Raw genomic sequence first — 14643 nt, forward strand, 5'->3', positions numbered from 1 at the left:
GAAAGTCATTGGTGAAACAGCTGAAGATGGTTGGACCTGGGACACTACCCTGAGCAATTCCTTTAGAGACATCCTGATACTGAAGCAATTGATATCCAATAAAACAACAGAACCGCGTTCCTGTGTGTCAAATATGGCTCCATCCAGTGGAAAGTTTTCCCTCATTTCCATTGACTCTAGTTTTGCTCAAGCTCCTTAATGCCACACTCAGTCAAATATGGTCTTGATGTCAAAGGCAGTCACTCTCACCTCATGTCGAGTTCAACTTTTTCTTCTATTTTTAGGCCAATGTTATAATGAGGTCTGGAGTAGAGTGGCCCTCATGTAGATATTTTCTGATCAACCCATTCAGAAATGGTCTTACACACCTCTGAAGCAGGTGGAACTCGAATCCAGGCCTCCCTGTCCAAAGCAGAACCCTTTTGTATTACCCAAACAACATCATGTCATCATGTCATACAAAGCCATTCACTAATTCTATTTGCCCATTAATATGACAAGAGAATTTTATTGGTTCAAAATAAACAAATGGACTCCTCTTAAAAACAGTCAAGAAGCTTGTATATATTAATTCTTTCCTTTCTGATGTTTACATCACCAACTTAAAACTTTCTTGTTTAAAAATACCCTATCTCACACCTATTATTTGAGGGAGATCAAAGATCTGATCAAGCCAACTGTGGTAACTCTGTTGTTTATAAGTATAAGGGAGATTTTGGTCATTCTCAAATCTCCCCTTTTACAAAGATTCCAAGGCCAACCCTCCTTGAATTTCCCAAATGAGTTAAATTAGTGATACTTGTCTCGGTCTTGCTTACTCACCTTCTGTCAAATATACTGAAATAAATCACTAAGGAATGTTTGGGATAATGGCACACGTGCACACACATTCACATTAGAATACACACACATGCACACACACTGACACACATACACACACAAGACCACACTCACACAGCAGGAAGCATTGATGAATGTAATATTTTGACTACTAACGCTCTGACTCAACAGTAAAATGATACTCATTACAGTAAAATAATACCTGCATTCCGGATGTGTCAGTACATTCTTACAAATATTAAGCAATCAAAATGTACACAGACTTGGTGAATAGGTATGTACTCAACTACTTGAAGAATTTGTTACATGTAATGCTAGGCTTGGCTCAGTGAAACCAATCACTGTGCATGTGTATTTGAGTGGGTCACTTTGGTACAGTACTGGAGAAGTGCTGCACTGCTGGAGGTGGTAACATTTGGATGAGATATGGAATTGAGGGTCCACTTGCCTTTTCAGGAGGATGGAAAAGAAATCCCATTGTCAATTGTTGGAAAAAAGGACAAGGACCTCCTTTTTTCTTGGACAACACTTTTTCCTCCACTACCACCATTTAACAATGATTCTCTCAGCAGTTACGTCATTATTGTTTGTGGGAATCTTGATATGCATGAGCTGGCTGTTGGCGTTTGCTAGATTACAACAGCAACTACATTGCAAAGACTCCTCATTGGCTGTGAAGAGTTCTGTAATGCCCCGAGGACATGAAAAACACCGGATAACAGTATCTCTTTCCTCACTCCCTTGTTGTATGCACCACCATCAGCAAAGTGTTGGCTGAGGCTTTGTGATAGCCAGCCCAGGGACGCTGCTTGGAGAGGGACACAGACACAGGTATTTACCCCAATACTCTGAACTCACCACACAGAGAGTTTGTGTCTAAGTGTGGGTTCAAACCTATGGTCCCTTTGTGTTATGACCCTGCCACAGACAGAATGTATCAAAGCAACAGGAATTCCCACAGTCACCCACGCAAAGCCCTGTAAACTATCAACACAAAGCATTGTAGTGACTCAAGACAGTAATTCGGAGCAGGAATAGGAGCTATGCCCTTCAAGCCTGCTCCACCATAGCATAAGATCACAACTCATCTGATTTTATTCTGAACTATCACCTTCCTGTCTGCCATCCCATAGTCAGCTCAGCACAAAGGAATTTGGGAGTCCTCATCCATGAATCACAAAAAGCTAGCATTCAGATTCAGTGGTGTTACAGAAGGCAAACGGTATGTTGGCCATTGTTTCAAAGGGAATGGAGTACAAAAATATAGTCTATACAAGGCACTAATCAGACTATACCTGGAATATTGGGAACTATTTTGGTCGCCTTATTGAGGGAAAGATGTACTGGCATTGGTGACAGTCCAGAGAAGGCTCACTAGACTGCTCCTAGAGAAATTATGTTATGAGAAGAAGCTGAGTAGGTTGGACCTGTGGCATTTAGGAGAACGAAACATGACCTCACTGAACCATTCAAAATTCTTAGGGGACTTGACAGGGTAGATGCAGAAACGTTCTTTCCCCGTGTGGGTCAGTCTAGGACAGAGGGCATAATCTCAGAATAAGGGGCTGTTCATTTAAGACAGCGATGAGGAGGAATTTCTTCTCTCAAAGGGTAATCAATCTGTGTGATTCTTTACCATAGAGAGAGAGGTAGAGGCTGACCAATAAGTATATTAAGGCTGAGGTAGACAGATTTTGAATCAGGAAGGGAATCAAGAGTTATGGGTAAAAGGGAGGAAAGTGGAGATGATCAGCCGTGATCTTATTGAATGGCGAGCAGAACCTGATGGGTGGAATGGTCTATTCTGTTCCTGCATCTTACAATCATTTGGTCTTAAAGTCTTACATCTTCAGTAGAAAATTATTGCTGTGTTCTAGGATGGAGGTTAGGCCTACAGTTCGACTGTTTCCTGCAAAGCACAGACAGACTCTCACCACAAACGGATGCAACATTTGAGCAGAGAGGAAGGAGAGCAGAAAACTCGGGCTGTAGAAAATCTCTTGCTTCTTGCTGCTTCCCCTTTCCAGCCCGGTGAAGAAGAGGCTCCAGGGTGGCTGTTCCATCAGCACAGTTGTTGTGGCGGTTCGATCACTCTCAGATGCTTGTGACTAAGATCGGAGAGGGACTCTTTACCTCCTCACCCTGTCCCCCACTTCAAAACCACACCCTCGAACGAAGAGTGCCAGCTGTGAATAAACCCAGTCTCATCACCAATGACCTAAATAAAACTTCCGCTTCCATCAGACCTCAGACACACACAGACGGTCATAAACATACAGAGACACACTCAGGGACACAAATACACACAGACACATACACATACACACGCAAACAGATATACACACATACACACACTCACTCGCACGCACACAAATGCACAGACACTCACATATACCCACACACACACACACTCACACAGAAACATACACACACTCAAATATACAGACACACACTCACTCACATACTTACACACACTCTTTCACACACACACACACAAGCTCTTACAATCTCAAACATGCACACACAAAAATAAATACAATCTCACTCACACACAGACACTTAAACATACACACACACGAAAAGGACTTGTATTTATAGAGCACTTTTCATGACCAGCAGGAGTCTTCAAGGGCTTTAAAGCCCAATGAAGTCACAGAATTGTTCCAATGCAGAGGAGGCCATTCAGCCCATCATCCCTACACCAATTCATCGCCTTGTGCCAATCTCCTGCTTTGTTCCCATATTCCTACACATTATATACTCATTAAATACTCTCCTGAATGTTTCAATTGATCCTGTGTCCACCAGATTTCCAGGCAGTGCATTCTAGATCCTAACTACTCACTGTGTAAATAAGATTTTCCTCACATCATGCTTGCTTCTTTTGCACATCACTTTTAATCTGCCATATTGTTCCATATTTGTTCCTTTTACAAGGTTGGAACATTTTCTCTATGTCTACTCTGTCCAGTTTGCTTATAGTTTCAAATCTTGTCTCAGCCTTTCTCTGCCCAAGCAGAATAGTCCCAATTTCTTCAATCTATCCTCATCCCTGACGTTTCTCATTCTTGTTAGTCACTGCTGTAAAGTAAGAAACACAGTCACCAATTTGCGCACAGCAAGTTCTATCATACACGAATGGAACGATGACTAGCTGATCTATTCTTAGTAGCACAAAAGCAAAACACTGAACACATTGGTAATCAGAGATAAGTCAGAAATTGCAGCCAAAATTCAGGAACATCTGTGGAAGAGAAACAGAGTTAACATTTGAGGTCATTGACCTTTCATCAGAAAGTGATGATCGACCCGAAAAATGTTTTCTGCAAATCTGTAAGTTATTATTTTATTTCCCCAGTATGCATGATGTTAACTGAGATGCAAATAATGGCCAGGGCTCTCTCTTTCAAATGAGATCTTTGCAATCTGTGTGACCTGGGAGCCGGGGTCTCTCTGTTTAACATCCATTGGGAAGCCAGCAGCATTGGAGCATCAGCCTGGAGTATTGTGCTCAAGGCTCAGAGTGGAACCTGAACTCCAAATCTTGTGATTGAGAGGCAAGAGCGCTATCTGCTGAGTCACAAAGGATGACTTATGTGCCAAAGCTGGCATCTGTGCTCTTAGAAAGAGAAAAATGAAACTAAATGTCACATGAGAACACAAAGATTCAATGGTGATTAGATACACACAATGGATAAGAAATTCTTGAAAGGTTTATCTTCCTCCGTGAGCGCTGGAGGTGGGGATTGGGGTTATTCAGGTTGTTCAAACATTCCCATTAAGAAATCACTGAACACTCCTTCTCTCGAAAAGTTCTGCCCGAGATCATTTGATAAAACTGTGAAACAAGGATTAAGTTGGAAACTTCCACAATGCGACTGATTAAAAGCCCATTTGTTTGGGTATGCATTTATAAAATGATCACTCAGGGTATTGCAGTGAATCACATCAAGGATTCTGCAGACTTTGTACGTTCTCCCTGTGTCTGTGTGGGTCTCCTCTGGGTGCGCTCCAGTTTTCTCCCACAGTCTAAAGATGTGCAGGTTACATGGAGTGGCCATGCTAAATCACCCATATAGTGTCCACGATTGTCCAGGCTGGATGGGTTAGGAGGGTTGATATGGACTAGATGGGCCAAATGGCCGACTTCTACACTTTCGTTTGCTAGACTGCATGTACTCAGACAAAGTCCTTTGGAATTCCTGTCTGAAAAGACTTCTGAACATTTTCTTCTGCTTCATTGGAGTTGCTGGATTAATGGAAGTAACACATTGTTCAACTTTGAAATGGACCCCTATTTAAACTTTAGACCTCCTGAAATAGCTTTGTTTGTCTGGGGATCTCTTGTTCAAAAGCCTGCTCCCCCAACCAAAGCAAAATCCTGCCATCACCACAGCCCCCTCAATAACTAAGGTAAATCACTTTTTATATTTGTTCCTGGGAAGGTGCTCACAACATTAAGGGGGTTACTTGATCCAAGTTTTCAAGGAAACAGAGAGGTTAGACAGAAAAAGTATTCCCTCTAGTTTGTGGATCTAATACTTAAAGAGCAGTAACATTAGAATCAGACCTTCCCCACTGAAAATACGGAATCCTTAAACGTGCAAAGGCAGATGTTTGGAACTATCTTCCTGACACAGTAATTGTTGTGAGATCAATTATGACAATAAGTCTGAAATGGGTAAATATTTGTTAAGAAGCTGTTTTGATTCTTTCAGTGGGTATGGGTATCACTGGCTGGACCACCATTATTGCCCATCCCTTAATTCTCTTGAAAGCTGGTGTTGAGCTGCTTCTTGAGCTACTGCAGTCCTGTTATGTTGGGTCACCCAGAGGGAGGGGGTTCCAGGATTTTAACTCAGACCATGTCAAAGGGTGGCATGGTGGCTCAGTGGTTAGCACTGCTGCCTCACAGCACAAGGAACCTGGGTTCGATTACACATTCTCCCCGTGTCTGTATGGATTTCCTCCCATACCCCAAAGAGTGGTGGTAGTAGATGAGATACATTAGGGACATTTAAGCGACTCTTGGATAGGCAGATGGAAGATAGTACTATGAAAGTTAGTCTGATCCTAGTGTAGGATAAAAGGCCGGCACATTCTCAAGGGCCGAAGGGTCTGTACTGTGCTGTACTGTTCTATTTTCTATATGCAGGTGAGGTGGATTGTCCATGCTAAATTGCCCACACTCTACAGGGATGTGCAGGCTAAGTGCTTTAGCCATGGGAAAGGCAGGGAGGAGACCTGGATGCTCTTCAGAGGGTCAATATAGATTTGATGAGTCGAATGGCCTGCTCCCACATAGTAGCGATTCTATGACTCTATGACCAAGACAGTGTGTAGCCTGTAGGAGAACCTAATCCCATTGAACACGCTGCCTTTTAGATGGTAGAGGTTGTGGTCTGGATTTGAACTGCTAATGTGCTCCAGGATCCAGCGCCAATGGGCTAAACCTTCTCTGATTGACTGATGATCCAGTGAGGTGCTGTTGAGGGGATGTGATTGGCCGTGAAGTAAAATCAATCTCATCAGCAGGGATGTCTCCCCAGAAAATGCTTGCTGCCTCCTAACGCTGGCCTGGTTTTACCCGGTGTGGCATTGTTCATGTTATTTCTTAAACAGAAGAAACTGGGTCTGGATATCGTGGAATTGAAGAATCAAACATGACATTTATTCCAACTAATATTACATTCCTCAGGCACTGAAATGTCTGAGAGAGAATCAGAGCTAATCTTTCACATCCAATATGACTCTCCTTCTGAGCTGTAATGGTTTCCAAAGAAGAGTCATTGGATGTGAAATGTTAAACCTGTTTATCTCTCTCAAGTGTGGTGCTGGAAAAGAACAGCAGGTCAGGCAGCCTCCATGGTGCAGGAGAATCGATGTTTTGAATATAAACACTTCATCAGGAATGGAGGGCTTATGCCTGAAACGTCGATTCTCCTGCTCCTCGGATGCTGCTTGACCAGCTGTGCTTTTCCAGCACCACACTCTCGACTCTGTTCTCCAGCATCTGCAGTCCTCACTTTTTCCTCTGTTTCTCTCTCCACAGGGGCCTGACCCACTAAGTTTCTCCAGCACTTGCTGTTTTTATTCTTAGTTTGTAGTTGGTTTGTGAAGGCAGTCTAAATACCTTCCCGAGTTGAGTGACTTGTCAACATGAGGAATGACCACTTGGATGGCAGTCTACCTCTCTGAAAAGTCACCATGTACAAGTTAGGGAGATCACTAATGTTCGAGGACAGTGGTTCAAATCCTGCTCATAAACGCTGCTGGAATTAAAATTCAATACAAATAAGAATTAAGTTGCTGGCATGATTAATAATTATCATTGGATTATCTGGTGCTCACCTTGTCTGGTCTATAGGTTACTGTAAACCTACAGCAATGTAGTTGCTTCTCAAACTCCTTTCAAATGGGTCCACACTGGACAGCTCCACACAGACTATTAACTCTCCACCCATCAAACAGCCAAAACTTGCTAATCCGATCTATAAACCTGACATTGCCAAACAGCCTATGACCACAACTGACAGACTCTGTGGACCTGTTGTCATTGGTATCTGGGTGTAGTGAAAGGAGAGAGGATCCACCTTAGACACTTGATCAAAAGACAGCACCCAAAATACAGACCATAAGACAGGAGAGGGCTAAGCCATCTGCTCAGTTTGGAGTCACCTGGCTGGAATTTCAAGTATGAAAGATTGAATTGTTAGGCGATGAAACTCTCTTTCTCCCCTACAGGGACAGCAGCTCCCTCCAGCACAAGTCTATACAGCAGTTTGATCTCAGTGCTCCAGGCACTTTGGAAAAATACTTTTGTTAGTGATTAACTAATTTAAATGCAAGCTCTGCCAAAGGCTTCCAAACCCTGGTATTTAACACCTAGCTCAGTCAGCCAGAGGGAAACACACTCTTCCTGAGCGCTAGCATACCTGCCCAGAGTCCAGCCATTCCTGCTTCTTGTCGATTGCAAACACCATTTCAATTCAGTTGCCTTTCTCCCTTACAATACCCTCCACTCCAAATTCCTCCTGAAGATACCAATTTTAGTTGGGGGAGGGGGAGGTGGGAGAGAAGGAGGCAAAGAAGCTGGGAGTGCTTTTCCAGCACATGTCTTTCAAAGACAATTGGTCATGAACAGAATGGATTTTGCTCAGGGTTTATGATGAATATTACAGTTGTATTTTGACATTTGATGTCTGGAGAATTCTTGTGGTCTAGTGTTTAGGTCAGAATGTCCTGGATTTCAGGTGGACAGGAGTGTTTATTATATGCAACCTAGCAGGTTGGTAATCGCTGTCTGGATACATTCACTGGTTCATATCATTCTCAAAGGGGAGATAAGAATGTGAAAATACAACAGGGTGAGCAGCGTGGTTTTCCAAAGTGGGGGTCACCAGCTGAGGGTCTGGGTTCGTGACCTCTGAGGCAGTAATGGTCGCTGTGGAGCTCCAACTGCTCTAACAGGCCCCTACCTGACCCCACTGTTCTCGCTGAACATAGAACATAGAAAAGTACAGCACAGAACAGGCCCTGAGGCCCACGATGTTGTGCCGAGACTTAATCCTAATGTAAAATATAGTAACTTAACCTATGCACCCCTCAACTCACTGCATGTCCAGCAGTTGTTTAAATGTCCCTAATGACTCTGCTTCTACCACCTCAACTAGCAATGCATTCCATGCATTCACAACTCTCTGCGTAAAGAACCTACCTCTGATGTCTCCTTTATACCTTCCTCCTCATATCTTCAAACTATGACTTCTCATACCAGTCAATCCTGCCCTGGGGAAGACTCTCTGGCTATTGACTCTATCCATTCCTCTCATTATCTTGTACACCTCGATCAGGTCTCCTCTCTTCCTCCTTCTCTCCAAAGAGAAAAGTACGAGCTTATTCAGTCCAGGCAGCATCCTGGTAAACCTTCTTTGTACCCTCTCCAAAGCCTCTGTATCTTTCCTATAGTAGGGCGACCCGAACTGGACACAATATTCCAAGTGTGGTCTCAACAGGGACTTGTAGAGCTGCAGCAAAACCTCGCAGCTCTTAAACTCAATACCACTGTTAATGAAAGCCATATACCATATGCTTTCTTAACAACCCTATCCACTCGTGTGGCAACTTTGAGGGATCTATGTACTTGCACACCGAGATCCCTCTGTTCCTCCACACTGCCAAGAATCCTGTCTTTAATCCTATATTCAACGTTAGAGTTCGACCTTCCAAAATGCATCACTTCACATTTATCCAGGTTGAACTCCATCTGCCATTTCTCAGCCCAGCTCTGCATCCCGTCTATGTTGCGCTGCAGCCTGCAGTAGTCCTCTGTCGCCTATGCTATTGACAACACCTCCAACCTTTGTGTCATCTGCAAATTTACTAACCCACCCCTCAACCTCCTCATCCAAGTCATTTATAAAAACTACAAAGAACAGAGGCTCAAGAACAGAACCCTGCGGTACCCCACTCAACACTGTCCTCCAGGCAGAATATTTTCCATCTACAACCACTCTCTGTCTTCTGTCAGCCAGCCAATTCTGAATCCAGATAGCCAAATCTCCCTGTATCCCATACTTCCTGACTTTATGAATGAATGCCATGGGAAACCCTATCAAATGTCTTGCTGAAATCCATAAACACCACATCTACTGCTCTACCGTCATCGACCTGTCTTGACACCTCCTCAAAGAACTCAATAAGATTTGTGAGGCATGACCTGTCCCTACAAAGCCATGCTGACTGCCTTTAATCACACTATGCTTTGCCAAATAATCATAAATCCTATCCCTCAGAATTCTTTCCACAACTTTGCTGACCACAGACGTAAGACTGACTGGTCTGTAATTGCCAGGAATTTCCCTATTACCATTATTGAAAAGTGGAACAACATTCGTCTCCTTCCAATGCTCCGGTACGACTCCCGTGGAGAGTGAGGAGGCAAATATCCTCGCCAGCGGCTTAGCAACCTCCTTTCTCGCTTCCCGGAGCAGCTTAGGGTAAATCTGGTCCGACCCTGGGGACTTATCAAGCTGGGGCGGCATGGTGGCACAGTGGTTAGCACTGCTGCCTCACAGCGCCAGAGACCCGAGTTCAATTCTTGCTTCAGGCAGCTGTCTGTGTGGAGTTTGCACGTTCTCCCCGTGTCTGCGTGGGTTTCCTCCGGGTGCTCCGGTTTCCTCCCACAGTCCAAAAATGTGCAGGTTAGGTGAATTGGCCATGCTAAATTGCCCATAGTGTTAGGTGTAGGGGAATGGGTCTGGGTGGGTTACTCTTCGGAGGGTCGGTGTGGACTTGTTGGGCCGAAGGGCCTGTTTCCACACTAAGTAACCAAATGTAATTAATGTTTTCCAAAACTTCTAGCGCATCAACTTCATCAACCTTGATCTGGTCAAGACTGTATCCCAGCTCCTCTAAGTTTTCATTTACAACAAGTTCCCTTTCCTTGGTGAAAACTGAAGCAAAAAACTCATTTAGGGCTTCTCCTATCTGCTCAGACTCCACGCACAGGTTCCTTCCGCTATCCCTGACCGGCCCTACCTTCTCCCTGATCATTCTCTTAATCCTCACGTATGAGTAAAATGCCTTTGGGTTCTCCCTAATCCTTCTTGCTAAGCCTTTTTTGTGTCCCCTTCTGGCTCTCCTCAGTCCATTTCTGAGCTCCTTTCTAGCAAGCCTGTAATCCTCTAAAGCTGTGCTAGATCCTTGCTTCCTCCACCTTACGTAAGCTGCCTTCTTCCTTTTGACGAGAAGTTCCTCTGTTCTCATCATCCAAGGTTCCTTAATCTTACCCCTTCTTACCTGTCTCAGGGGAATAAATTTGTGCCTCACTTGCAACAACTGCTCCTTAAATAGTCTCCACATGTCTGCTGTGCCCTTTCTGTGGAACAATTGCTCCCAGTCTGTACTTCCCAACTCCTGTCTGATAGCGTCATAATTTCCTTTCCCCAATTAAATACCTTCCCTCAGTAACTGCTCCTTTCACTCTCCAAGGCTATGCTAAATATGAGGCAGTTGTGATCACTTTCACCAAAATGCTCTCCCTCAGCGAGATCTGACACCTGTCCTAGCCGAGCATCAAATCCAAAATGGCCTCCCCCCTCGTCGGTCTGTCTACATACTGAGTAAGGATCATAAACATTGACAAGGCACAAATAACACCATAAGACATAGGACCAGAGATAGGCCAATCAGCCCATCGAGTCCATCCACTATTCAATGGCCGATCTGATAATCCTCAACTCCACTTTCCTGCCTTTTCCCTGTAACCCTTGATTCCCTTTCTGATTAAAAATCAGTCCAGCTAGGCAGGTCCTCCCTGGAGGTCTTCTGGGACATTCTCCCCCTCTCTCACTGTCCCTGGCTATTACCCTGTGAGTGAAAATGAGAGAGAACATGGGTGTGATCTGGTTTATCCTAGCTCATCCCACACACATACACAGTAGTGCTGAATCCTGAGAGATTGTGCCTAGTAAGACTCCGACCCTCAGGAGATGAAAGGACAGAATGGAAGAGGCTAGAAATTGGTAGAAATTAGAATCTCTTGTAGTTTGTTTCCCTTCACGTCATTAATGATTCACTCTGTTCAGCTTCCCTTTTTCGTTTCCGAGAAGATTAAATTGACACTCATCAACCCTTCAAATCTGAACTTATAGAGGTTTATAAAATCATGAGGGGCATGGATAGGATAAACAGACAAGGTCTTTTCCCTGGGGTGGGTGAGTCCAGAACTAGAGGGCATAGGTTCAGGGTGAGAGGGGAAAGATATAAAAGGGACCTGAGGGGCAACGTTTTCATGCAGAGGGTGGTGCGTGTATGGAATGAGCTGTCAGAGGAAGTGGTGAAACTAATACAATTACAGCATTTAAAAGGCATCTGGATGGGTATATGAATAGGAAGGGTTTAGAGGGATATGAGCCAAGTGCTGGCAAATGGCACTAGATTAGGAAGCATAACTGGTCGGCATGGATGAGTTGGACCAAAGGGTCTGTAGTTTCTATGACTCTATGATAGTCAGCCTGCATCACCGTGCCAAGTTTCAGCTTCCTCCTGTAACTCTCCATTAGAACTATTTCAACATAGAGGTATCAGAGGGTGAAGTCCCTCCAGTTCCCCACACACCAGCCTGTGGAATTGTCACTTCCCCCCTCCCAGCAAAGCAGGTTAGTTATTGGAGGGGGTCGTTCACTCCATGTGAGTTCGACTACCAGAGAGATCTCTCTTTCTGTGTCTCTCTCTCTCTGTCTCTGTCCCTCTCTCACATACACACAGGGATCAGGCTCATTCAGTGGAGTTGGGGAGGTAGGGTACATGATTCTCCAACCCAGCCACACACTCCCTTTTAGTTTGTTTCAGGTCAGTCCGTAGGGATCAAGAATTGTACAATCCAGACTTTTATCAAGTATACAGTCATCCCTGGAATACAGCCCTATAGACCTGTATACAGTCAGCTCTGGAATATAGCCCTATAGATTTGTATACATGGCGAAAGTGACAACTGCAGATACTAGAGATTAGAGTCAAGATTAGAGTGGTGCTGGAAATGCACAGCATATCAGGCAGCATCCAAGGAGCAGAAAATCGACGTTTCAGGCAGGAGCCCTTCATCAGGAATCTGTACAGATGCCACACAGATCTGTATACGGTCAGCCCTGCAGTACAGCCCTGTAGATCTGTATGCAGTCAGCCCCTGGAATACAGCCCTATAGATCTGTATACAATGAGCCCTGCAGTACAGCCCTATAGATCTGTATACAATGAGCCCTGCAGTACAGCCCTATAGATCTATATGCATTCAGCCCTGGAATATAGCCCTATAGATGTATATACAATCAGCCCTGGAATACAGCCTATTAGATCTGTATACAGTCAGCCCGGCAATATAGCCCTATAGATCTGTATACAGTCAGCCCTGCAGTACAGCCCTATAGACCTGTATGTAGTCAGCTCTGGAATACAGCCCTTTGATCTGTATACAGTCAGCCCTGCAGTACAGTTCTATAGGTCTGTATACAATCAGCCCCTGCAGTACAGCCATATAGATCTGTATACAGTCAGGCCTGCAGTACAGCCCTATAGATCTGTATGCAGTCAGCCTTGAAGTACAGTCCTATAAACCTATATACAATCTAGGCTAGAGTACAGTCCTCTTGATCTCTGTACAGTTGACCCTGGAGTACAGCCTTATAGATCCATATACAGTCAGCCCTGCACTAGAGCCCTATTGATCTGAATACAGTCAGCCCTGGACTAGAGTCCTGTAGATCTGTATGCAATCAGCACTTGAATACAGGTCTAAAGACCTACATGCAATTAGGTCTAGAGTACAGCCATATAGACCTGTATAGGGTCAACTCTGGAGTCCAAATCCTACAGCTTTGTATACAGTTGATGGTGCGATGTTATAGGGAAGATGTGAATACATTGGAGAGAGTGCAGAAGTGATTTTCAAGGATGGTTCCAGGGATGAGAAACCTCACTTATAAGGATAGATTGGGATTGTTCTCCCTGATGAGGAAAAGAAAAGCTGATAAAATTTTTCCAAATCATGAGACAGCTAGATAGTTTAGATAGGGAGAAATTGTTGCAGCCCATAAAAGAATCATGCAGCAGGTCAGGCAGCATCCAAGGAACAGGAGAATCGACGTTTCAGGCATAAGCCCTTCTTCAGGAACTAATGAGGTAAAAGTCTTTATCACTCAATGAGTGGCTTGGGTCTGGCACTGCCAAATGCACTGGCTGCAAGTATGGTCAAGGTAAGTTCAACTGAAGCATGCGAAAAGACATTGTTCCTATTTAAATAATCATCAAATATGCCAAGGTCTATGGAAAGGCTGGAGAATAGCACTAAGTCATGATGATCATTTGTACAGTCAGTACAGACATATTGGGCAGAATGGCCTCCTTCTGTACTGTAACATTTCTGTGATTCCAAACGCAATGATGAGTCAACCCCAGTGCTGTGGTTTGGAGTCACGTGTAGGCCAGACCAGGTAAGGATGGCAGATTTCCATCCCTAAAAGACATCAGTGAGCCAAATGGGTTTAATAACAATTGACACCAGCCACCATTAGACTTTTAATTCCAGATTTTTAAAAGAGTGCAAATTCCATCAGAGTATTACCTGGGGCTTTAGATTCTAGACCAACAACAATACCATGACACCACTATCTCCCTTATGTGGCATTCTGTACCTCAGCAAATAAAAGAATTCTATATGCCTTCTTAAACATCTTGGCCATCCTGCTACCCTCAGAGATGTATGGATGTTCATTCTGAGGTTTATCACTGTGTTCTCCCATTCGTTGCTTACCCCTTTGTCTTATTTGACCTCCTGACATGCATCACCTTCCACTTCTCTGCACTGAACTTCATTAGCCACTTTTCTACAATCCGTTGCTGACAATCAATCATGCAGCCAATGTTGACATTCTGGATGTACAAAGTTAAAAATCACACAACACCAGGTTATAGTTCAACAGGTTTAATTGGAAGCACACTAGCTTTCAGAGCGACGCTCTGAAAGCTAGTGCCTCCAAATAAACCTGTTGGACTATAACCTGGTGTTGTGTGATTTTTAACTTTGTACACCCCAGTCCAACACCGGCAACTCCGAATCATTCTGGATGTAGGTTTGCTTGCTGAGCTACAAAGTTCATTTTCAGACGTTTCATCACCATACTAGGTAACATCTTCAGTGACCCTCCAGATGAAGCACTTCTAATGATTCCTGCTTTCTATTTATATGTTTGGGTTTCTTTGGTGAGGTGATGTCATTTCCTGTGGTGATGTCATTTCTTATGG

At 44.0% G+C, this 14643-nt stretch overlaps 1 protein-coding gene across 4 annotated transcripts in view; it reads right to left on the reverse strand.

The window, feature by feature from the left end:
* The window catches only part of LOC122552167 (GEM-interacting protein-like), a 141821-nt gene that overhangs the window by 69635 nt on the left and 57543 nt on the right, over positions 1–14643 (reverse strand). Inside the window, exon 1 of one of the 4 annotated variants that reach the window (XM_043694702.2) lies at positions 2775–2969. The exons of the other annotated variants lie outside the window; for them this stretch is intronic. The gene's annotated coding sequence lies outside the window, so the exon portion shown is untranslated. Of the gene's footprint in view, positions 1–2774; positions 2970–14643 lie in introns of those variants that run through there. 4 annotated transcript variants of the gene reach the window in all.

Source organism: Chiloscyllium plagiosum, unplaced genomic scaffold (assembly GCF_037043375.1).
Source record: "Chiloscyllium plagiosum isolate Xiang-an unplaced genomic scaffold, Cpla_swu_hap1 HiC_scaffold_45, whole genome shotgun sequence".
In the NCBI taxonomy this organism is placed as follows: Eukaryota; Metazoa; Chordata; class Chondrichthyes; order Orectolobiformes; family Hemiscylliidae; genus Chiloscyllium; species Chiloscyllium plagiosum.